Raw genomic sequence first — 25706 nt, 5'->3', positions numbered from 1 at the left:
AAAACACAGTGGTTCCTCTACTCACGTATAGTTTATTATTCAAAACAGCACACAAATTAATGTAAAATTACAACTGTGAAAAATGGTTTGAAGAAGAGGTACCCGGTGCTTTGAGAGTCAATAACAGGATGATGGAGTTTTGAAAGAGGAGCCAGGGAAGGCATCTTTGAGGCAATGACATTTTAGCTAGAAAATAAGAGTATCTATTGAGTGAGGTGGGGTACGTGGGGAAAGGATTCTAAACAAAGGCAATATTATGGGTCAAGTTTCTGTAGCAGGACGAATTATATCAATTCTGGGAAATGAAGGGAGACAAGGGGGGCTAGTACACAAGGTGCTGGGGAGGGTGCAGTTTGAAAAGAGGCTGGCGAGGTGGGCAGGAGACAGACCTCAGGCGGCAGTGTATAAGAGCAAGCAGAGACATTGGAAGATTTTAAGCAGGGACTTGATCTAGCATGATTAAGTTTGTGCCTCAATAAGTTCACTGTTTATTGGAGTGGGGGGAATAAGAAAGGAGACTACTACATTTAGAGTGTCCAGGTAAGAAGTGGTGGCAGCTTGGGCTATGGTAGTGGTAGTAGAGATGGAGAAAATCGGTTAGATTTGAGAGAGATTTAGGAGATAATTTTATGATTCACTAATGTGATGATGAGGTAGTTAAGGAGAGTGAGAGAAAGGGAGCCATCAAAAAAAGGAAACCAAAGATCCTGGTTGTGGGATTGGATGGATGGTGTTAGAACCACTCACTAGGGAAGGGAATGGTGGAAGAGGAAAAGTGTTGGGGGAAGGAGTGAGAAATCATGGATTCACATTCGACAAATGGTTTGAGGTCCTTTTTAAACATCCAAGAACACACCTAGAACATAATAAGCTCTCAAAAAATATTCACTGATTTAACCAATGAAACTATAGTAAAAAGGAAGTTGAATATATGAGTGTGGATCTCAAAGAACAGGTGTGGCTGGAGATACAAGTTTATAAGTCATTGGCCTCTAGGTAGTTATTGAAGGTATGGGTGTTGAAGAAAGGCCCTTAGAATGGAATACAGTAGGAAGAAAAGAGGGCTGAGGACTTATGGAATTCCAAATTTCATGGTTTAGTGAATAGATGAAACCTACCAAGGGGACAGAGAAGGAATGAACAGAAACGTTGGATGAAAACAGGAGAGTGAGGTGTGATGGAGACCAGGTGAAAAAATGTGTTTCAAGAAAGGAAATCAATATACATTGGCATGTGAAAAAAATGGGTGATTAAAGAGTTTAATGAAGAAATTATTTGCAAAGGAGTGAGCAATGTTAAGGAATACCAATAAGGGATACTGAAGAACCCGAGGGCCAGCAACAGGTTGGTCTTACCAGCCATAGGCAGGAAGGGGCATGGGGAGAGAGAGAGGTTACCTGAACCCAGGAGGCTGTCAAAGGGGGCTGCCCAACAATTGCCCAGCTGGAGCCTGGTGGGGAAAAAGTCAGGGGAATAAATACCTTGACCTTTCTCTCCTCTCTCCCTCTAGTCTCCTGCCTGTTCTTTCACTGGACAAACCTAACTGTTAGTTAGAAGGTATGGGGGTCTGTTGATGTAATGCTTAGAAGTCATCACCCTGGGGTAGGGTGGAAAGGATGAAGTATAGATTTGGAGCAGCACACAGAAACTGTCCAACAAGGGATCAGTGAAAGAACATTGCCGAGAGGGCAAATAAGATGAGGGCTGAAACGTGTCCCCTGGGAGACACAGCGGTCCTAGGTGACACAGAGGGAGTGGTGGGTGGAGAAATGCTGGGGCAGTCAGGATGGAGAGAGTGGAAGCCTGAATGGCAGGTGAGGAAATGAAGAGATTTCACCACGTTTGGCTGAGAATGGGAAAGAGAAGAGGGAGCAACCCCTGGCGGGTGACATGGGAATGAGAAAGATGGTGGGGATAATATTTCAAAGAGTTCATTGATGTGCTCCCTGCTACCCTCACCTGCTCTCCATTCAATGGATTTCCCCTTATAGCCTGAGGGACTTTCCCTTATCCTGGCCAACCCAGGATATCATACACCGCCTTGGGACAGGGGTCAGTATGAAACCAGATCGACAATGACAGCAAATTATGGCTCTTAAGTTCAAAACTGACTTGTCTGGGTGTAAGATAGGAAGACTCAGAGGTGTACTTGCAGAACAAGTTTCTCCTAACCCCCACGGCTGAGATAAAAGACCCTCTGGGCTACTTTACCCACTCTCAGCCCTCTCACCTTGGGCTGGGTCTGACAGGCCCACCCTGAGTTTGGAGAAGTAAGATTAGAGAGGACTCATGCCTTATGCCACGGTGAGACTCTTAGGCTGCTCCCCCATGCCGTCCTGGTGCAGTAGCTGTGCAGTGGAAGGATTTCAGTCATCCCAGGGAACAGCATCGTGCCTTGTTACAGTAATGACATTATACGAACTGGACCCCTGCTAAGAGGACCTTAGAAGTAGCAAGAACCCTAGATTCTTTGATATCTTTGATTATCAACGTGGTCCTCACTTTGGTGCAGGTCTTACACTTTAGCCTCTCTGAACCTCAGTTATTGATGACAGGGAATTTGCGAATATTAAATAAAGAGTTAATTACACAGTGATTGGCAACAGGTACGGTACTTGGTAAATGCTCCACCAAGGGTGGCTACTTTTATAATTAATATGTATGAGAAGCAAAATTATCCTTCATCTACCTGGCAACACTGGGAAATAAGATGATCCAGGTAAATGAATTATTCTAGAATTTAATCCCTCATTGTTTAGGATTTTTTAAAACTGAGATATAACAGACATACAGTAAGTGAACAAATCTTAATGTCTCAATAATTTTTATATAAGTATACACCCATGTAACTCCATCTAGATCAAAGACAGAGAACATTTCCAGAAATGCCCCACAGATGTCTAAAACTTTTTGATTTTAGACATGTTTATGGCTAAATTTCTGAAAAGTTTGACATGCTTTTTTTGTCTTCAGGAAAGAAGGACCAGAAGCATAACTTAACCATACCTTGCTGGCTATTGCCAAGGGGTGATATAATTTTGCTGTCTCCTTTTCTTTTCTTCTTTTTTCTTCTGTATCTCTTTTAGATACACAAATATAAGATGAGATGGGATATGTTTATGTCTGCTTTTTGGTTGACCTTTCCTTCTCTTTTCTACTTAACATCAGGCCTTTTTCTTAAAGGTCCACACTTTCTTAATGTATGTTGTTTTTAATGTATTGCAGAACCATATAGAAGTCACTGATAATTATATGTTAAATAAGAGTAGGTTGGCACCAAAAACAAAGCCCAGTGAAGGATTTTTTTTTATTGACAAGATACTCGGACAGCTGTGTCAGGGGTCGAGAGGGATTTTGCTTGTTTTTGACAATTTTTTCTCTTCCATGAGTTCCACATACTGTGGACCTGAAGTAGACTATTCTTACATATTGATTTACTTGTCCTTGTAGCATCCTCTCAAGACTGGTAATCATTTGATTCACTTGATGAGGAATGAGGCTCAGTGCATACAGGCTGGTCCCACACCAGGGTAGCGTTCTTAGTCCAAGGTCTTTCTCCCTTCAGCTGGGCATTTGATGTTTCAGAAATATCTCTTTTCACTTCTTTAGGAACCAAGTAAATTTGAGAGTTGATAATTATCGGAAGAGCTGGCTAATCCCAGCAATTATTTCCTTAGGGTGGACTGTGGTCCAGCAGAGATACTGCAGATGACTGCTTGATCCTAATTCACTTTCTTCTGTTTGCTCATGGATAATTCTAGACTTCAGATCACATTAGGGAATGAATTACTAGAGTGAGATGGATGGCCTCTATGCAGCACAAATTCATGGGTAGGTGCCAACTGCCCACATGTGACCCCCGAGGCTTCTTTTTGGAGACATGGCCCATCAGATTCGTTGGATACTTAAACAGAAACTGAATGAATAAAGGGCTATTGAGACCAGACCTTTGGAAGCATGTGGCTCTCACATTCATTCATCGACAGACTTGCTATGTGCTGGGCACATACAGGGAGCTGCACGGAACTCCTAAGACACCTGGACTGACCTGCCTGCCACCCCAGAATGAATGGACTTTCTTGGCTTGGTTTCATTCCTCTTCTCTCGGAAACCCATCATCTCCACGCGGTATGGACCCAGTTTAATCTTGGCTTGGGAATAAGCTCATTTTTCTCCCCATTTATGGAGACAATTCTCCACAAGAGAGAGGCGGTGTGGCTCGGTGGGCCATGGAGGAGAGATCATTGCACTGTCTGAGATGGCTTTTCTCCCCTCTGCAGGCTCTGAGCATCCCACCTGGAATCCAGAGTCCCATTGAGAGCATGACAGCAACGTTTCTGTGCAATTCTAATGCTGGTTTTAGCAGCATAAGTGCCTTTTAATGCATAGCATCACAGCAAGTGGGTGCTATTCTCTCAGCCTCTGAATAGCTGTCTAGAGGGGTGTAATTCCCCGCTCTGACTCCAAGCACAGTCATTTACAAGATCAGTTTCCCATTCACGGCAAGTGTGGCAAAAGCCAGGACGGAGATGGGCTGAGTTTATAGCAATTTGGCAAGTCTTTATTCCTGGTATAAACACTCGGGTCCCTCAGCCACCCCAGACCAGAACTTTCTGTTCACATATGTCAGAGGGAGCCTGGGAATTTGAGGAACCAGCTGCAGAAGTAGAGTTTCTTTCTTCTGCCCCTCTCCCTCTGGGGTGTCTCCATCAACCTCTTAGTTGCCCTTTAGCACTCCATTAAATTAAGATTCCCAACCCAAATCTGTCTACCCCTTTCTACCTCCACAGTCCCCTCCCAGTCCCCTGTTCTGCCAGAGTCTCCAAACTAAGCTTCCTGTCCCACTCTTGCTTCCCTTTCCATTTCTTGTCCCAATCCAGCCTTCGCCCAGCGACCAGACTGATTTTTTTCAAGCGTAAATCAGATCTCATCACTACACCACTGAAAACTCTCAATGACTTTCAGTCAAACCCAGAATAAAATTTACCTTATATACCTCATCGCATGCTCCCTCTCTCTTGGTCGCCACAATCCAGTCACACTGGCCTCCTGACTATTCCTGAAACATATCAAGTTTATTCCTACCTCAGGGCCTTTGTACATTCTGTTACCTCTCCCTTTCCCATGGCTGCCTCTTCACTGCTCAGGTCTGAGCTCAAACCTCACTTCTTTAAAAAGGCCTTGCCTGACTACACAGTTTAAATAATCATTCCTTCTCCCTAGTTACTCTCTAGCCCATTGTCCTTTTTTTTTTTTCCCTCAAAGCACTCAACTTATAAAAAATGATCTTATTTAATTGTTTATGCATTTTTCTATGTACCTGACTAGAACAGAAAATCTATGAGAGCAGGAACCTTGACCATCATGATCATCCTGGCTTAGCATATAGTAGGTGTTTCATAAGTACTTATTGAATGAATGAACTTTCTCAACGAACAATTAACGGATGCTGCCTTGGTGTTATTGTTATTACTCTCACTACTGTTGTGTCTGTGGCTACTGCCTTTTCTATATAGTCATCTTAGGACAAATGAAATAGAGTCATTGTGATTTATTTTTCTTTTGTTTTCCCCTTTTTACGTTATTTGTTTATTTTAAATCAAAGTTCTACATGCCCAAGGTTTAAAGTGTCAACTAGTTCTATAAGGTATGTTATTTAAAAAAATAAAACAAAACAGCAGGCTCCTTCTCCATCTCTTTCCTCCCCCTTCCCACAGGCAATCACTCTCTCCTGTTTTAGCTGATTATTTTAGGATTTACCTCTACGTTTCCAAATAACATATCTATATTGATAACTCATGATTTTCCTGTTTTCGGCATCATTTGTTGACTTCCCTCTCTCAAAGATGATTGATTGGTCTCTCTCTGAGAGAGGTGGGGACTTAGATCTCTTTCCGACTTTCTGGTCACTGTACACATGCACCTGCTCATCCATGAACATCCTATTAGAGGTTCAAATCTTAGTTTTGGTTTGATTAGTATCTGTGTTGACATTATCATAGCCATTTAAACACTAACGCAACTAAGCCATATAGTAAGATATGAATATTTTTTCCTTTCCTGCACAACCTCTGGTCATCAAGTATGTACCCAGGTATTCCTGTCCAAGATCCATTTGACTCCAAAGGAACCTTTACCAAAGAACTGGGGATTTTCTCCTTCAACTTCACAATTGTGACCCAGCTTGGAGAGTCCTTCTCTGGAAAACAGAAACAGAAAACTCTGTTCAAGTCAGTTTCCTATTCATACCTCATTCAAATCAGTGAAACTTGGTAAACAGGATGTGTTCTTTTGAAAATGCATCCAACTGGTCATCTCCTGTATCTATACCATGACATGGTACCCATACCATGACATCATCATGCAGCATCCCTCTCTAAGGAGCCTGAGGCTGTCGACAGACACTGACAGCTGCCCATCAAGAGCTGTAACTTCCAGTGCACAGCTTCATGGATGGTTACAGGGTTGACTGATGTGTGTTCTTCAGTAGGAGGCTCTGGGGTATACATGTCTTAGAAGCAGGTCATTTGGTTCCTGCCAGAGTTAAACAGAACATACTCTAGAATAGCTCTTTGCCTGTCCCTTGTGTTATGGACAGAATTGTGTCCCCCCCCCCCCCCCCCCCCCCCCCCGCCAAATTCGTACACTGAAGCCCTAATCTCAGATGCGGCTATCTGGAGATAGGGCCTGTAAAGAGGTAAGAGGCATAAGTGTGGTGCCCTAATCCAAAGGACCAGAGTCTTTATAAGAAGAGGAAGAGACACCAGGAATGCCAGAGTACAGAGAAAAGGCTATGCAAAGACACAGAGAAGATGGCCATCTGCAAGCCAAAAAGAGAGGTATCAGGAGAAAACAAACCCGTTCTGCTTGGACGTCTAGCCTCCAGGATTGTCAGAAAATTAATTCCTGTTGTTTATGCCGCCTAGTCTGTGTATTTTGAAATGGCAGCCAAGCTAACTGATACACCTTGCAATGTCCGTGATGTTTTGGGGCCATGAAGGGCTCACTCTAACACAGAGGAGATTCTATTTCTGCCCAACTTAACTCAGCCACTTCCTTGCTTTCACTTCCACTTCCTTGCAACTCCTCACACAGCCCCAAGACCTTTGGGGCCATACTGGGTGTATGCACATGCTGGGTGGAATTTAGAATCCTTTTCTTACCGAACTACATGGTACCAACTGCTTTCTCTACAAAGGTGAAAGTATTTCACTTTTAGGATTCATCTTGATTCCTAAGCATTTACATGCTGAGTTACTCGAAGTTGAAGGAAGCCAGAATTTGTGTGGACTTTATGCCTCCACCCAGGTTGGAATTTACAATGTTATAAAGGCTTTTCACGGACTTTGTAAAGTTTTAAAACTGTTAAATTTTAACTTTCACAACTCAGGTTGTAGGTTGATAGAGACACCTTCATAATGAGCAATGAATTTTCTTCTGGAAATGGACAGAAGCTCTATTCTACCGGACGCAGGTTCATCTTCTTTTCTAAGGAAGTCATTTTTCATTTGTCATAGGATTTGAAAATTTTTTAAATTGTCTACAGTTGTATAGCCTAGCTGTCTTAGTCACAAATAAACTGGCTTCTAAATGCCATTTACATATATTTTTTCTCATCCCTCAGCTTGAATTGATTTTTATTATTTCCTTTTTTTTTTTACCAATGTAATACATGTACATGCTTTTTTTTAATTGCATTTTAAAAAGAGGGAAAACAGTAGTCCTTTATCCTAGCCCTTCCCATCCTATTCCTGCTTCCCAGATACCAGCATTTTTAACTTTTTTGAGCTGTTTCTTCTCCTGGTTACTTACAAGTGCCAGATAATGTGCTTCTACTACTATTTCTTTTTTTAGTACGCGGGCCTCTCACTGTTGTGGCCTCTCCCGTTGCGGAGCTCAGGCTCCGGACGCGCAGGCTCAGCGGCCATGGCTCACGGGCCCAGCCGCTCCATGGCATGTGGGATCTTCCCAGACCGGGGCACAAACCCGCGTCCCCTGCATCGGTAGGCGGACTCTCAACCACTGCGCCACCAGGGAAGCCCCGTACTATTTCTTGATTTATCCATTGTCGACCTTGTCTATCAATTATGGTGTTAAGATTAACGGATATTTAACTCTCTTAGGCTGTCCCCTCCCCATCTCTCCACATCCTCCTAATACCGTTATTTCACTACCTTTGTTAACTCCATAATGGGTAGTTACATGACATAGTAAATGTGTCCTCTGCAAAGCAAGGGGTACTGCCCTGACTATAGTTCATCTCTTTAGAGTTTTTTTGGTCTGGTGCATCTAATTGCGTTTCTAATTTCCTGCCGTCTTTCTGGTATCAACATACCCTAATGATTTCCAAATGCTTCATAGAATCAGACATTGTATTGAGTCTCCTTTTTCCGGAAGGCCCCCTCCCTTGGCCTTCCCACCAGACCGCACCACTGCTGACTGGTGACTCTACACTGGGCTCTACCGGACCACTCCGCCGCGATCTCCCGGGTTAACGCTGCTGCCGCTAGCCTCCAGTTCCTTCTTCTGTCTCCTGTTCATACCCAGTCCTCCTCAAGCACATCCTAAGATGAGGAGCTAGCTACATCTTTACATGTATGAAAATGTCTTCATTCTCTCCTTATATTTGATTAATAGCTTGACTGAAGGTAGAATTCTAGGTTGCAAATTATTTTCCCTCACAATTTTGAAGACACTGCACCGCTGTCTTCTAGTGTAATTTACCACTGTTGAGAAGTTTGACGCCATTCCGATTCTCATTCCTTTGTAGACATTCCTTTTCTTTCTGCTCTAGATGCTTTTAGAATTGTCTTTTATCCCTGGGGCTCTGAAATGTCATAATAATAGACCTTGATGTAAACCATTTTTAGGTTCACTATTTGGGGTACTTAGTGGTGTTTTAAATGGGTCTCTACTTTCATCCTTCAGCCCTGGAACATTTGCTTGTGTTTTAAAAGTAACTTTCTCACCTCCATTCTCTCTGGGTTCCCTTTCAGAACAACTCTGGATTAAATGTTGGGCCTCCTGGATTAGATCCTCCGTATTTCTTATTTTCAGTGTCACTGTCCTTCTCCTCTCCTTTCCAAGCAATATTCTCCATTTTATCTTCTAACATCTATTTAATTTTCAATTTTGGTGCTAATGGTTCTAATTTCCAAGAGCTCATTCTTACTCTCTTAGAGTTCCTTTATTTACGGCCATCTTCTGCTACTTTTTTGAGGCTATCAATTAGAATACTAATCTGGATACCAAACTGTTTTGTGAGGTTTTTTAAGTTTTAGTTTTCAATTCCCTGAGTTATCCCTTTTGCTCAGATTTAGTCTTCTTTTTGGATACATTAGCTCATTTTTTTCCTGCTGGAAGTCGTCTTCAGATGCCTGGTGACTCTTCATTGTCTTTTCATGCTTATGTGGCAGTCAAAGGAGAATTGGAAGCTGAGGGTCAGTGCAGGGCTTGCTAGTTGGTGGGCTCTGCTCCAGGCTAAACAGGCTGGGTTGCTTGGGCACCCCTAGGTGTCACTGCAAAGGGCCATCCACAGAGGAACCTCTGATCTTTACAGTAGGGTAGACACCTGATTGCTGACGTTCTGCAACTGAGATGGTGGGTGATGAGTGACTGGGTTGACTAGTTTCTGCTCATCTTTGGGGTTAATTCCTTGTCTTTGGTCCCATGCCTCACCCTGTACATGACACTTCCAGGTGTCTCTCTGGGGTTCTGAGGGCAAATTGGTTCTCTCTGCTCAATGCACAATTCAGGCTATGTCTTCTCTATTTACATTCCAGCATCTAAAAATGCATTGAAATCTCTTAGATTTAGTGAGGTCTTAGGAGGGAAAACATATTATTCTCTACCTTTAATCAAAAGGCAGCTTGAGTAATTAATGTTTTAAAAACACATAATAATTGTACAATTCCATTTATATGAAATAGTCAGAATAGACAAATTATAGAGATAGAAAGAAGATTAATGGTTGCCAGGGGCTGGGAGGAGGGCAGAATGGGGAGTGACTGCTCAATGGGTACAGGGCTTCCTTCTGGGGTGATGGAAAGTTCTGGAACTAGATAGTGGTGACAGTTACATAACACTGTGAATACATCTAATGCCACTACATTATACCCTTTAAAACTGGTAAAATGGAAATTTTATGCTATGTATTTTATCACAATCAAAAAATATGTACTAAAAAATATGTAGTGACCATGAAGAACTTACAAAAGATTTTCACAAAGAGTATATTCAAACTATGTTCCCATAGAATTCTGGTGTTCTGTGATCAGTGCTAACATGGAAACTGAGCAATAAATAGCAGCCCTCCCTGTTCACTTTTTGAAAAAATCAATTCATGAGTAGAATATTCTCAATTTAAAATTTTCTTTCCACACATTTTCCTTCAACTTCTGACACCTGATGACTCTTAGCTATCCTGAAGCCCAGTAAAAGATATTCTCTTGGGACTTCCCTGGTTAAGACTCTGTGCTCCTACTACAGGGGGCCTGGGTTCAATCCCTGGTCAGGCAACTAGATCCTGCATGCATGCTGCAACTAAGAGCCCGCGTGCTACAACCAAAAGATCCTGCATGCCGCAACTAAAGATCCCACATGCTGCAACTAAGACCCGGTGCAGCTAAATAAATAAATACGTTTTCTTTAAAAAAAAATTCTCTTATTTACTGCAAGAAGAGGTATATAGAATTATTTCACATTGAAAATATCAGTATCTCTTATTGTTCCACAAAGAGCACAAGCCATCCCTAAGTTTCCTCTTTTTCATTTGCTTGGGAAATATAATACTCAGTTGTTAGAAAAATGAGTAAATAAAATAGCAGCTTTGTATGAAGAGTTACTGTAAAACTATGAACTACTTCATTAGCTGGATCAGAAAATGCGAATAGCATCTTAGCTACTGAGTAGCCTTGGCTGTTTGGAAAAAACAGGCTTACAGAGCTGGAAGTGATAGTTCACTGAACAAAGGGGGTCAGATTTCTCTGACCTCATCACCCTAGGTATCCTGGGATGAGGACCCTCTGGCCCTAACGAAAGGTCAACTCCCCTTTCTGGTGCCCCCTCAGACCAGTCTGACCAGTGCTGTCTTTATGTCACCCTCACACTGGCTTAAAACCAGCTACTGTTGACTTGGAGCACTTAGTATGCTAAGAGCTATACATGGACTATCTTTTTGAATCCTTACAACATTATTGTTTCCATTCTACAGATGAGAAAATTGAGGCTTAGGTTGAGTAACTTGCCCAAAGCTCGATAGATAGGAAGTGGCAGAGCCTGAAATCAAACCCAGGCAGCTTGGCTCTAAAGTCTATTCTTATAGCCATTATGTAATATCTCCCTTTTTGCAAAATTAGAATTCTCCCATTTCGGGCCCTCTGGTCACTTTACAGTTAACAAATGCTTAAAAAACAAAATATCCCTAGAGGAGTAGTTGTCAGAAGACTTCAATTTCCCTTGTAATGTCAGATCAGACCAGAGCTGGCAAAAATAAAAAATAAAATTGAAATTACGAAAAAGACTATAGTAATAATAATAATTTTATACTCAGGATCATTTAAAATCAACCTGACCCCTAGGGTATATTATAACTTTAGCTAATACCTAATGGTAAAGCTACAATATTAGCAAAAAAATTATCCATAATTTCTTCAGTGGTGTTTAAAGTTATGGGAGATATGATAAGTATGTTATAAAACTTAATTGAACTTGATAAATATTTAAAAGCTTCCCTTGAGGTTTCTTAATATATAACTGCAGATTTGAGGGTTCAGGCTCAAATTTTTTTGTGATTGATAGAAGGTAAATTAAAGGAAAGTTTGGAGATCTTAGCTCAACTGGGTTAGGTCCTAGATCCTAAAAAGAAATATAATATCCCCTCTCACCTGATACTGGTCCACTTATGGCACTCTTGGCCTCCCCTTTCAGCTCCAGCAGCCCTGCCCCTTCTGAGTTACACACACACACACACACACACACACACACACACATATACACAGTCACTCAGACACATGCACCAGGCAGTTATATAGCTCCTGTTCTCCAAACACATTTTTCCCTAAACTTAAAACTCCACCCCTTACTTCACCCCTGACATGTACGTTTATTTCAAGACTAGCTATGCTTCCAAACTCCTTTAATAAGGGAGTTAGAAATATGCTCATCAAAATCCACCTAAGATGGTACAAAAAGAAAATACAGATTAATCAGTTTATGGATGATGATACACAAATCCTAAATAAAATATTTGCAAATAGAATTTAGGAATTCTTTAAGTGAACAACCCATGAAAAAGAATTCATTCATGAATGCAAAGAGGATTCAATATTAGAAAATCTTTTCATATGATTGCTTATATTAATAGGTCAAATGAGGGAAAATAGAGTGATCATCTGGATAGATATAAAAGAAAGCATTTGGTAAAATTCAATACGAATTACAACAAAAATTTCTTAGTAAAATATAAACAGATAGAAACTTTAACTTGATTAATTTTCAGATATATTTGCATGTACATATATGCAAATGTGTACATATACACACATGCTGATATAAACATGCATACATAAACACATACTTCCAAAGCCAGAATTATGCTTACTATCAGAGCACTAGAAGCTTCCCATTGGAAAAGATACCGTATCACTATCTTTAGGTTCTATGACTGTATTATAGAAAACCCAAGAGAATCACCTGAGAAGTATTAGAAACAGCAGGAGAATTTAGTAACATAAATGGCTGCAAAGTTAATATTAAAAATTAGTTTGGGACTTCCCTGGTGGTGCAGTGGTTAAGAATCTTCCTGCCATTGCAGGGGACAAGGGTTCGAGCCCTAGTGCGGGAAGATCCCACATGCCGTGGAGCAACTAAGCCTGTGCACTGCAACTACTGAGCCTGCGTTCTAGAGTCCGTGAGCCACAACTACTGAGCCTGCGCACCTAGAGCCCACAGCAAGAGAAGCCACCGCAATGAGAAGCCCGTGCAGCGCAAAGCAGAGGAGCCCCCGCTCGCAGCAACTAGAGGAAGCCCGCGCACAGCAACAAAGACCCAAAGCAGCCAAAAATAAATCAATAAAATAACATATATATTTTTTAAAAGGTAGTTTGTATTCAAATAATAACCAGTTAGAAAATATATTAAAATGAAAATACTCCATTTAATATCACACCCCAAATTATCCTTCTACTACCATTCCCCACAAAAGGGTTAAATTTTGAAATAAATGTAAAAGGCCAAGAAGAGGAAAAAATCTCTACTTACTTCTGAAGAAAAACACCACAAAACATTTTAATAAATAGAAAGGAATGCCTTCCTGTCAAATTGGAAGATTAATGAATGAAGTTAATTATTCCTAAGTGGATCTTTACATTCTGTGTTATCTCAATCAAAGTACTTGCAGCATTTTTTATTCAGCAAAATCATATTTAAGTTTATATATAAAATTAAATAAGTAAAAATGGCCAGAAAGTCTCTGAAGAAAGAATGGCCAGAAAGACTCTGAAAGTCTCTGAGTAATAAGAGGGGACAAACTCAACCACATATTAAAATATATAATCAAGCTACAGTAATTTAAACTCACATAGGATTAGATAGAAGATTTAATGGAACAGAGGAAAGAACTGAAAAAAAAATCCTGATACACGTGGGAGTTTTGTACATGGTAAAAGTAGCATTTCAAATCAGCAAGAAAAAAGATGGATTATTCAATAACCAGTGTTGGGACAACTGGCTAGCCATTTGGGAAAAAATAAAAACAGATCTCTATTTCACTCCTTACATTAACTTGAATTCCAGATGGAGCAAAGATTTAAACATCAAAAAGATAAAACCATAAAAGCACTAGAAGGACATTTTTTGTAAGAAGGAAGACCTTTCTAAGCATGGCACAAAACCCATAAACCATAACGGGAAAGATTAGTAAAGTTGACTATATACATTTCAAAGCCTGTAAGTTTAGCAATAGCTAATAAAATTAAAAATGAACATACACTTTGACCTAGCAATTACATTTCTAGGAATTTATCCTCTAACTATACTAAAAAATGTGGGGAATAAAAAGCAAAGAAGAATAAAGAAAGAGAACCATATGTGTAAGGATGTTCATTGCGAGATTATTTACAATAGCAAAAAAACCTGTGCAACAACCTAAACATCCATCAATAGGGGACTAGTTAAGCAAAATATAATACAAGCACAGGATGAATCACAGGTAGCCATTAAAAGGAACATGGTAAGTCTATAAGTGCTATGACAGAAACCTTTGCAAAATACCATTAATTGAAAAGAAGCAAGATGCAAATCACAAAAGGGGTCATTGTATCTACTCTTTATAACATGAGCATTTGTGATTTCCAAAACCTTATATCCACTGTCCATTAGTTATATCTCCTTTCTCCCCAGATCACAGCCCCTTCCTCTACCAGCTTTTTCCCCTCAGCAGGAGAATGTGTTCCAGAGCAGTGTTCCCCAGCACTTTTGATTGGATGGCACAGAGAGATGACGGTGTGTGTATGGTACACTGAGGGAACTAGATGAGGTTGCTCTGTCATCAGCATCCTGTGATGGGGATGCACCATGGTCCCAGGCTGGGGAGGAGAAGCGGCGGTCATCATCTCGGCACACCTATAGCCCGTTCCCGTTGCTATACTGTGGGGAGCATTTCCTGGCAGTAGGAGCCTTGGGTTGCAGAGAGAGGGTTGACCTGGAAAGGAGAAAGAGGGATCTTGTCCTGGCACATTCTCAAATGGGGAGACAGGGCAGCAGTCAAAGAAGGAGCTGTAGGGTGGGATCTGAGGGCTGCTGCTTGGCTAGGCAGGTTCTGATCCGCAGGAGGAGATGTCACATCATCCCCTTCCAGAGAGTGCAGACAGAAGATGAGCAACCTCTGCCAATGTGGACCACTGGACAGACCGAGGTGAGCTTTGCGGTTGTGCCACCTTCTTGCTGTGTGACCTTGAACAAGTTACTTCACACCTCTGGGCAAAGTGACCTCAACCTGTAAAGTCAAGTTAGTAGCTATCTTGCGGGATTTGAGAGGAGGACACAAAAGTGTGTGTTCAAACATGGCATCCCCTTTTATTTGTATACCAATCCTGCCCTCCAGACAACCCTTACAAGTAGGTATATCAAATTTCATGGGTGCTAAGAAGGTTCCTCAATCCCTGCAAATCTCTCCACATGGCCACATGATCACTGACGCCTGAAACTTCTTTAACCCACAGAAAATTCATCTCTCTCTCCGCACCTACGCTCTCCCCCTCTCCCCTTCCCTGTGCCTCCCCTCCTCGTCCTCATAATTACAGGGATAGAGTATAATAGGCAAATGTCCAGGGGAAGGAGCAACACATAGAATCCCATTCCCCTAAACACAAGCAGTCATCACACAACACAACAAAGGATGACTTTGCATTGTTTTCTGGTTTTGCTGGAGCAAAATATGCCTAATGGGACATCAGGTTGAATCTACAACCCAGAAGGCAGTAACTGCCTTTAGTATAGAGAAATTCAAAACAAGGCACCAGGAGCTAAACAGCTCAAATCCTGGAGGAAAGGTAAGTCTCAGGACCTAGAATCCAACATAGTTTATTCTCACTCCTGTGAGTCAGGTGGCTCTCCAGGGCCACTGTCCTGCACGCAGTGACCCAGCCACCCAGACTGCTTCCATCGGAGGCTCGGCCATCTCAATGCAAGGCCTCCACACTGGCCAGGAAGGGAGAAGAGAGCTTGGAAAGACAGGTGGGGCTCTTCACTGTCTCAGCCCGGAAGTGACCTGTGTCACTTCTCCTAACAGACAATCGACCAGAACCAGACACGGTGTAGTTAACTGTTTGTGGATCGGGGAGACGGAAATGCCTGGATTTGCTGAAAGGAAAGGAGAACCAGACAGAGTACAGTACTGGTGGTCCTGATGAGGGACTTGTTGACTTTCCAATTGCAACAGAGGCCAGCTCTTTTGAATCTCAGTGGATCCAGGAGTGTGGACAGGGCTAGGCTTTGGCCTGAGGGGCACCCATGGGAGCAACCTCCTTCAGCAGATCTTTACTTAGTGCCCACTCTGTCCCAGGCTCCTCGATAGGCTGACAGATGTGAAGGAACACAGCCCTGCCTTTGGGGAGCTCACACTCCAGAAGCAACGTCGTGTCCAAGCCCAAGGTCTTAGTTTATCATTTCAGCAGCAAAACGTGTTTCTAATCAACCCCAGGTTCTTGCAACTGCCATTGTGATCTGAGGAAGCTTACCTCGAACCAGGACACTGGGCTGCATTCACCACGGCAAACCCCAGCAACAATTGCTGAGTACCAGGCTCAAAAGCACAAGCCCGTTTACTTCTAAAGCCCAAGTGGTGCCGCCCTGAGCTCAGCTACAGCAGCAGCCAGACGAGAACGAAATTTCATCAGTGGGAAAATCCAGTTAGAGAAGCTACTCAGCATCACGCAGATCTCATGACTGAACTGGCTGAAATTCTCATCTGTGTTTGCCAGTGGTTCTGAGTGTGGTCCCCAGAGCAGCATCAGCAGCATCACCTGGGAACTGGTGAGAAATGCACATTCTCAGGCCCCCCCCGACCTATGGAATTTAGAAACTAGGGAGTGAGACCCAACCATGTGTGCTTTAACAATCTCTCAAGGTGATTCTGGTGCATGTTTAAGTCAGAGACCCAGTGGTATATGAAACTGAGAAACCACCCAGAACCAGGTTTGAGGCTGGAAGTCAGCTTTCCATGTCTGCTTAGAAGAGCCCATCATTGCAGCCTCGGGAGGGTGGAGGGCGGGTTGTTAGAGTCATTGGTCCTTGAGGTTTTATCCCCTTTGCTCCATTTGAGGAGATTTCCAAGACAGCATATCCTGGTAGGTTGCATTCCTGGACACAGATTAGGATAATGTGAGAGCCCTTTGAACACACCTGTGCCCAGGCCCAACCTCAGAGGTTCTGATTCAGAGAGCCTGGGCTGGGGCCCAGGCATGCACAATTTGTTCAAAGCTTCCCAAGTGATTTTAATGTGCAGCCACCTTGAGGACCATTGGTTTAAACTGGAGTGAGGTTGAGAAGTGGGGGTGATAAGTCCCCTGGCATATCACTCCCTGGGTATTGGTTCTTAAGATTTTGAGTAGATAGACTTACTTGGGAACTATACTTTTGGGCAGAAATATGGAACCTGTTTAATTCCCATGAAAGACTCTCTACATACCTTTTCGAACATCCATAGTAGAGCCTCACACCAAAGACTGTAGATAACCTGATCCTCCCTCCTCTTGCCCCCAGCTTTCCACCCCTACCATAAAACCCAATATACATTACTGCTTTGCATGGGGCTAGCACTCAGGCGTTCTCCTATCTGGGTAGGACAAATTTCTTGAAGATGCGAAGAAACATCAAATTAATATTAATATCACATCAAGCCCCCTCAATAAGAATCACTCTGGTGTGACAGGTTCCATCACCAGCCTATGCCATCTCCCAATTCAACGTATTAATTCTGCACTGACCTTCCTAACCCTATCTGTGCAATCGGCCAGGTACCATGAATAATAAAACAGACATAGAACCAGCAGAGAGTAGCAAAGCATCCCTTCCTTCACCTGGGACTAGGGTTTGGACAAAAACTCTGCTGTGGCCTGTCCCTCCCCAGCAAGTTTCGTGCATTTCAGGTTTTCTACTGGGTCAGAAGCAGATGCCACTTACATCATCACCGGATATTTTCTTGTCCTTCACCAAAAAAAACAAAAATCAGACCAAACCCCTTGAAGGCAGTGAGCAATGTCTTGATAATGAAGACATTGCCTAATGCTTTCCCCTTCAGTCAATTGCCTGAGTATCTATGACAAAATTTTCAGCAACCTAACCTCACTCTTGCTTTCTCTGTTACCCCATTGAAGACTTAGGGATTCCTTAGAGAGTACAGCTTGAGAAAACCAGGCTTTTCCCTTGCCTCTCCTAGGGGAAATAACAATCCCCCCTCAAATCTTCCTGTGTGATGGGGCAAGTTTTCTAACTTCTCTGCATGTCAGTTTTCTCATCTGTAAAATGGGGATAGTATTAGGAGCCCAACTCAGTTTGACATATAAGTTGTTGTTCACTAAATAACTGTTGGATGAAAGAAAGAACTAGGAATAAGGGATAAACAATGCCAGCTATAAGCCAGAGTCTTGCACAGCAGGGGGTTGGGGAGAGGGGAGACAGTTCACCCAAACTTCCAGGCCAGGATGCCTGACAAATATGACTTCTCTTCCTGGTTCTCCCCTACTTTTTACAGTGCCTGATGTCAGAGTCCCCCTGGTGCCCAGGAAGCAGGCAGCTTTCTTGGTTCTCCTCCCCCAGGTTGGGCACAAGGTATGGCCTCAGACCACAGCTGTCCCTGGCCTCCTGAGCTCTCTCACTCGTGGTGGATACTCACTTCATTCCAGGCCTCCTTCTCCCTCAAGCCTCTCCTCTCTCTTGGGAATACCTGGGTCCTCCCTTGCCTTTCACTTTGGGGAGAGTTTTTGGATCCACATCTCTTGAGAGCTCTTAGTAGATATATTTGGTTTTGAGAAAGACATTGAAGTTAACATTATGTCTTTAGGAGCCTCTTAGCAGTCAAATGAAATTAACTATCATAATAATAACAGCTAGATTTAACTATTCTATGAGCTCTATGTTGGATTAACTCTTTTATTCCTCACACCAACTACATGAGGCAGAAAGTACTACCACCATTGTACAGATGAGGAAACTGAGGCACTGAGATGTTACATAACTTGCTCAAGGTTAAACAACTAATAAATCATGGGGCTGGGTTACAAATCCAAGCAATTTGTGATTTTAACCACTATGCTATAGTCACCTCTTAATGTGCTCCTGCATCTTCTCTCTCCCTTCATAATTTGAACCTTTCATGATGGCAAGGCAACCTATCAACATATCCAAATCAGTTGGGAACAGTGATTGGTGAATCTAAAATGGAATGGGGAGGTTGGAAATGCTCAAATTCCACACCTTGCTATTTTTCACTCTCTGAAAACTGGTTTCTGAAAACATGTTTCATAGTGGAAAGACCACAGACTTTGGATTCAGAGAGATCAAGATGTGTTGTCTCTGTTATGAGCTCTGTTTACTATGTCCTAGGGCAGGTCATTTAAGCTCTCTAGCCTCAGTTTCCTCATCTTTAAAATGGGAGGTAATAGTACCTCGGCTGTCCGTCCAACAATTGGCCTTTTAGCTCTTCTCTAACTGTCAAAGCAGGAAACTTAAAAATGGCATTTTTTCAGCCTCTGATGCCAGCTGGATGCAGGTTATTCTCTGCCAATGAGGGACACTGGAGGGAGAGTAAAAGCAACAGGAAAAGAGAGTCACTTTTCTGCTTCTGACTCTGCAAGTGGGAGCAGCAGGACAGCAGCAATTGCTACGGAGGTCCCAGAGAGTACTTATGGGTCATTGCAATAAAGGGAATGATTTCTATAACGGCAGGATGGGGTGATGGTGGGAATGAAGACTACAAGACTATGGGTGGGATGCGTGTGTCTGACCTTCCTGGAGACATTACAGAAAGAACATGACAAGTTTAGGGCCTTAGTCTCTCAGCTCAAGGTCTGGTCACAGAACTAGAGAGCTTCTGTGATGATACTAAAGGATTTTTTATCTCTTTAGCCACAGGTCTGATATCATCCCCAAATTCTATCCCACAGTTTGGAGAATTAAAATGTAATTTGAATTCATGAACTCATCGATCTTTTATGTGAGAGTTTGAGGATTTATTTAGAAGGAGCAGGTGGGACCCTGAGAATTGGAATGGGGCCATTTGGATGGACTCATGCAAATTTGAGAAACTCCTGATCCCCCAAGTCTTCTTGCCAGTCCGTCTTCCTCCAGCTGAGAAGACTAGTCTTCTCTTGCAAGAAGACCTTGGTAATAACCTCACCCAAGGCAGCTACCTTACAAAAGGATGCAGATTCTTCTCAAGATTTAGTCTCTCCACCTTTTATGGCCTCCAGACTCAGATCCAGTATCACACTCTTAGTATCAGATTCCAGCAATTCTAGGGACAAAAATCTTAAAGTCTGACCTTAAAGGATATTTTGTACACCTAAATAATTGCAAGATATTTTTCATTTATATTGGCAAAACCCTAACTAATATACGTGGAAATGGATTATAAGGCTGTTAGACCAAGGAAGATGAACAAAATATTGAACTGGTCCAATTGAGATGTATACCAGAGATGCATATTGGACTTCATATATCTCCTTTTAGGAAGAGGGTAAAAGTATATTGGTTTGTATAAGGGATGGTTGCATTGTATTAAGTTGAAGCATGAGTTGTTTTTTTTTAATATTGTTGGTGAAAGTTTAAAAGAGCAGAAAAGTATATACAGATGCTTAGTAGCCAAAGGGGTGGACAGTTCCAGGTATTTATCTTTGGCTCTCAACCCCACACTTGTTCTTTTATACTCTTCTGTATACTACTGGGATTAGAAGCTTGAAAACTACATTTCCCAAACTCCCTTGCCTGCTGACTTCTGTTAAAGTCGGCCAAAGATTGGAAGTCAGATGGAAGAGAGAAGCTATTTTTCTGCTTCTGGATCTAGCAATGACCACATTGGGACTGTAGTCTCCTGCAGGTGACTACAGTTTCCTGAAATAGTGGTGAGTACTACAACAACAGGTTTTAGCAGTAGCAGCAACAGCAGGTAACTACCAGTCCCTAGAATAGTGACCGTGGTTACTATAGCTGAGGCAGTTGCTGTAGCAACGGTGCAGGGAGGGGCATCCAAGCTTTGTGCTCAGCAGTAATAACACTGGTTCGACCCATCACACAGGTGCAGCAACAGAGCTCTTTCAATCTCAGTAGTGAGCTCACACCTATGGGCTCTGAGGAGCATCACCTTCCCCTTTTGTTCCTCCAGACCTTACAACTTTTGTAAACCATTTTCTGTATTAAATTCCCTCTGTCTGAAATACCTAGGTGGGTCTCTGCTTTTCTGACTGTACAGTGACTGACACAAAGAGAAAAAGTATCTCCTTCCTCATATGGTTTTTGTGAGTATTGAAGAAGATAAACATAAAAAGTGCTCAGTACAGCGTCTAACACAAAGAGGGTGTTTAAAAAATGACTCTACAGCCTCGTATTCATTTGTTCAAACAAAAGTTGTTAAGCATCAACTCTGTGCTTGGAGATTTTGCTATTTTAAGTCCAGCTGGACACAGAGAAAAGAGAAGAAAGACATGCTCAGGGAATCTTTAAGATAAAGATGGGGAATACCAGATATTAAGCTCTTATATCTTAGCTCCAAACCCACCCGTCAATATGCTGTTCCGTGATGCTGGCACTGGGACTCTGGAGACCACAACTTTTCTTTGCCATAAATGAATGATTTCTGTTATATTTTATGAATAGAAACTCCAGAGAGAGGCTAGAAAGCAGGAGGGAGAAGGGACTGGTTCCTTCCTGCTTTCTTGTTCACTCCTATCAGGATGCCCCAGCAATGGGTCTTCACTCCAGGAGCAACAGTTTCCAGTCTCCAGCTTCTCCTAGCACTCCCAGAAATAGTCTCCCTGCATCCCTGGATAGTATTGGCACTATCTAGGCAGTGCCCTCTCCTGAGAAGAAAGAGTCCCAGCTCCATGGGGCTCCTCCAAGCTTCTAGTTTCGAAAACCACTTCGACCTCTACCACTTTGTTTTCCTAGCCTTTGGGCTATGTGGCTTCTTACTGCAGTGTTCCCTTGTTTGCCTTCTGAGTCTTCCAATAACTGTTTCATCAATTCCCTATATTAAGTCCCCTCTGTTAAAATAAATAACCTTCCCAAAAAGAGGGGATATATGTATACGTATAGCTGATTCACTTTGCTGTACAGTGTAAGTTAACACAATATTGTAAAGCAACTATACTCCAATAAATAAATAAACAAATAAATAAATAATGCGGTTTTGTTTTTCTAAATGGACCCTCATTGACACAAGCGATGAGGAATGTCTAGATGGAGAGTTGAGGAGTAAATATTGAACCAGGACGATGCCGTGCCAATAATTAGGGCTCTCCACAGCTGTTGGAGAAGTCAGGTCTAAACTCTCTGTTTCTAAATGTGTGTGTTGGTGATTTAAGCGGAAGACTGAGCTGATTATAGAAACTAAGGAACTAATAAATGAAAAGCTAAAAACTTCATTTCAAACCAGGATCATGTTCCTTGCAAGTAATATTAACACAACTTTTGCATAATTTGCCTTATATTATCATGCTTTTTATAATAATAAATGCATTATCATGAGCATTACAGTATCAGATTTACACAACCACGCCAAAGCTTAGGGCTTAAAACAACAACTATTTATTTCACTCATGATTCTGTGGGTGGACAATTTGTGCTGGGCTCAGTTGTATGGGTCTGCTGGACTCACTCATGTGTTTGCAGTTGGCTGCCAGTCAAACAGTATGTGAAGAACTCCAGAATCCAGGAGAGAAAGAGACTCACAACACCTTTCCATGAACTGTAGTTCTCCAAATGGGGCAAACAGAATCCACTGAAGATGACTGAACTCTACACCACAGAGGGGAAGGCAACGAGAGGAAAGATGTCCAGAAGAAACTGAGGAAGAAACCTTCCTCAAGCCTTTCTAGAACACTTTTCTCTCCATCCTCAATTCCTTATTCCGGGGTTCTTCATAGCCTTCTACGGAAGGTTCTTTTTTGTCTTTCTGTGTGCACTGCTTGGTGACTTTCCCCCTCGACATCTCTTCCCCCCCATGTTTACAGTCATTCTCTTAAATCTTTTTTTAACCCCTACTCTGATCCTAAGGAATATCTCTTCCCTTTTCCCTCCTCCCCTGCTTCCCTCCCTGCTGGGTCCTCCTCCATGTTCCTGTTCCCTATGCTATTTGTTATCAAAAAGACCCTGCATTGCTTTGAAAGGAAACAGTGGTGCTTATCTGTGGTGCATTTGCATGAAGGGAAGGAAAGAAAAACTAGACAGAAAAGAACCTGTTTTACCAACTTCTCATACTCCTGGAAATCCCTAGAAATTTGCCCAAGCCTAAGTCTTTACTGAGGCTCAGGGAAAACTGCTTTTTGTTGTCATTGCTGTCATTTTCGTTTTTCCCCTGTTAATTTTGTTGCAGGTAAAGCAACAGTGAAGTTCTGTACAGTGTTTTGCAGCAAATGCTCAGTATTTTAAATGCATGATGGGTTAGAACAGCTTTGTGGATTCTAACAACATTTCTAATACACTTTCTACACGAGAATATTTGTCGATTTCCAAACTGATTTACAAAACTTTTCTTGGAAAACAACTAGTTATAAGTTGGGGACATCCTAGTCTTACACTAGATTCCTGACAAACAGAGTCTGAGATAAGAATTCATGCTAAAGTTGTTACCCGAAGGGGGACCCTTCTAAGGCCCTGAGAGTGGGCTCTTGTCTAACACTTGGAAATGGATTGTCCAAGGAGACACGTGTACTGGCAAAGCAAAAGACTTTATTGGAAAGGGGCACTAAAGCAGAGAAACATCAAGGTAAGGGTGCCCAGGAGCACTGCTCTGCCATGTGGCTCTCAGTCTCAGGTTTTCTGGTAATGAGGTTAGCTTTCCGGGTTGTCTCTGGCCAATCATCTTGCTTGTGCCCATATTTGGTCTGACTCAGGGGCCTTCCTGGTGGTACGCACATCTCTCAGCCGAGATGGATTCCAGCGTGAGTGTTTCTGGGAGGTTGGCAGGACATATTATGGGCTGGCATCTCCTCCCTCCATTTGGCCCCTCCCGAATTCTCCAGGTTAGTTTTGGCGACAGCACCAGGTTCCTTATCAGGACCTCCTATTGTGAGACAACTCATGCAAGCAGTTATTTTGAGTTTCAGTCAACAGTTCCCTAACAAAGTGATTCATTAGGATATGTTGTCAGGAGCAACCAGGAAGGGAATGGGGAAAATGAACCAAGAAAAAGATGGAGGGGAAGCAAGGGTGTCACCCTTCAGTCAAGGGCTACTCTCAAGAGGGCGAACATCCTCAGGCATGTTGGGTTCTCCATGGCCTCAGCCAAAACGGGTTTTAAGTAGCCTGAGGAAAGCCCTCTTACAAACAGGTACAAGTTCTAGCTGTTGAGGATGAAAGAATCCAAAGAACTATCATGCAGGGGAATGGTGAAGGACTTGAGGAGATATTAGTGGAGTACTGACCATGTATGCTACCTTTCTGCGTTATGTACTTTCGTTAGTGTTTCATAGGTGTCTGCCCTTGTTTTCTGAAAGAATGAATGAATTTGACTTCATGGATATAATCCTTGTAAATAAATAAGATTATCTTTTCTCCTTGGTCTCCAACGTGTTCTTTAATTTTAAAATTTCTTTCTCTTCTGTTTCCCTTCTTTTCCTCCTTACATTTTTATAAAAAATGATATAATAGTTAACATTTATAGAGTGCTTAATATGGCCAGGTACTCGTTTGTTTTTGTTTATGGGGTGCTTGGTAAGATCCAGGTATTTTATTTAATCCTCATAATCGCCCCCCGAGATTAGTAGTATTGTTATCCCCACTTTAAATTGGGGGGTGGTACACAGATTAAACCACAAGCTAATAAGTGAATGTGGATCTATCTGCCTTTTCGCCCTCTCCCCTCTGTTTCTCATCCTCTCTTTTCTACACACACACACACACACACACACACACACACGCTTATTTTCATACCCATTCATTTTCATGGGATTCATTTGCAGATATCAAGTCCCAGAGGGTTTATCAAGGAGGGAGTAAGTAAGCCTCCTTGGTTAAAATAACGCTGTGCAGTAGGACAGAAAATAAACTGTCACGGCAAACTAACCATCTTTACTTTCACAACATACAAAGGAGCCACCTAAGTGTAGACTTGAGCCTGCCAGAAGTTGCCAGAAGCTTTAACAGGAGTCAGGTGTCAGTGAATTTCACCCACTGCTCACCTGAACCCCAGGGAGGCCCAAAACATGGGGTGAGGAAGCCAGGCATCCTCCCTCTGGTCATTCCCCAGCCTCCTCTCTATGGTCCAGTCAACTTAGATATTTGTCCAGAAAGTGAAGATGTTTAGTTTGCCATGACATCTTATTTTCTGTTTCACTGCACAATGCTATTTTCACCAGGGCATCCAAGCTCTCCGATAAACATTGAGAACATTTGAGCCAGCTTGACAGTGAAAAGACTCAGTGCACTCCGAGTTTTATATATTTATTTATTTCACTTTATTCCATGTTTAGTATGACTGAGTAACCAGTTCAATAAAAAAAAAAAAGGTGGGGTGGGAAACCAGTGTGGATTGTATAATAAAGCAGCCCTGGTTACTGCAGACTGTATCCCAACAGTTCCAATATTCCTTTCAAAGTACAGTTTCTTAACACAGATAGACTAAGCATGATGGGCAGCTGTTATTTCATCCCAATTCACATTACGGCTCTGAATGGGGACAAGCAAGGGTGTCCCTCTTCAAAGAGTCAGAAGGCGCATGCCTCCAAGTATTGCCTTAACCAGGCAATGGCGGAAGCAACAGGAAAAGGTCTCAGTAAGGGCTCAATCCTCACTGGCACAGGAACAAAGATAACAAAAATCTGCAACCAGCCTCCTCCTGTCTTAGGTATGACCACAGGAGCTAGCAATATTTCCAGGAGGGTGCCAAGAGTCAAAGCAACCCCACTTCACCATCTGCCACGGGTGGTCCCCTTCGGTATCTCCCACTTTCCCTTCCAGTCTTCAAGAGAGCTTCTTTTGCACTTCCTATT

The sequence above is a fragment of the Monodon monoceros genome, unplaced genomic scaffold (assembly GCF_005190385.1).
Source record: "Monodon monoceros isolate NGI ecotype Baffin Bay Population unplaced genomic scaffold, NGI_Narwhal_1 Super_Scaffold_11, whole genome shotgun sequence".
NCBI lineage: Eukaryota > Metazoa > Chordata > Mammalia > Artiodactyla > Monodontidae > Monodon > Monodon monoceros.
The sequence above is the reverse complement of the archived record's forward strand: the minus strand, read 5'-3'. Positions refer to the sequence as shown.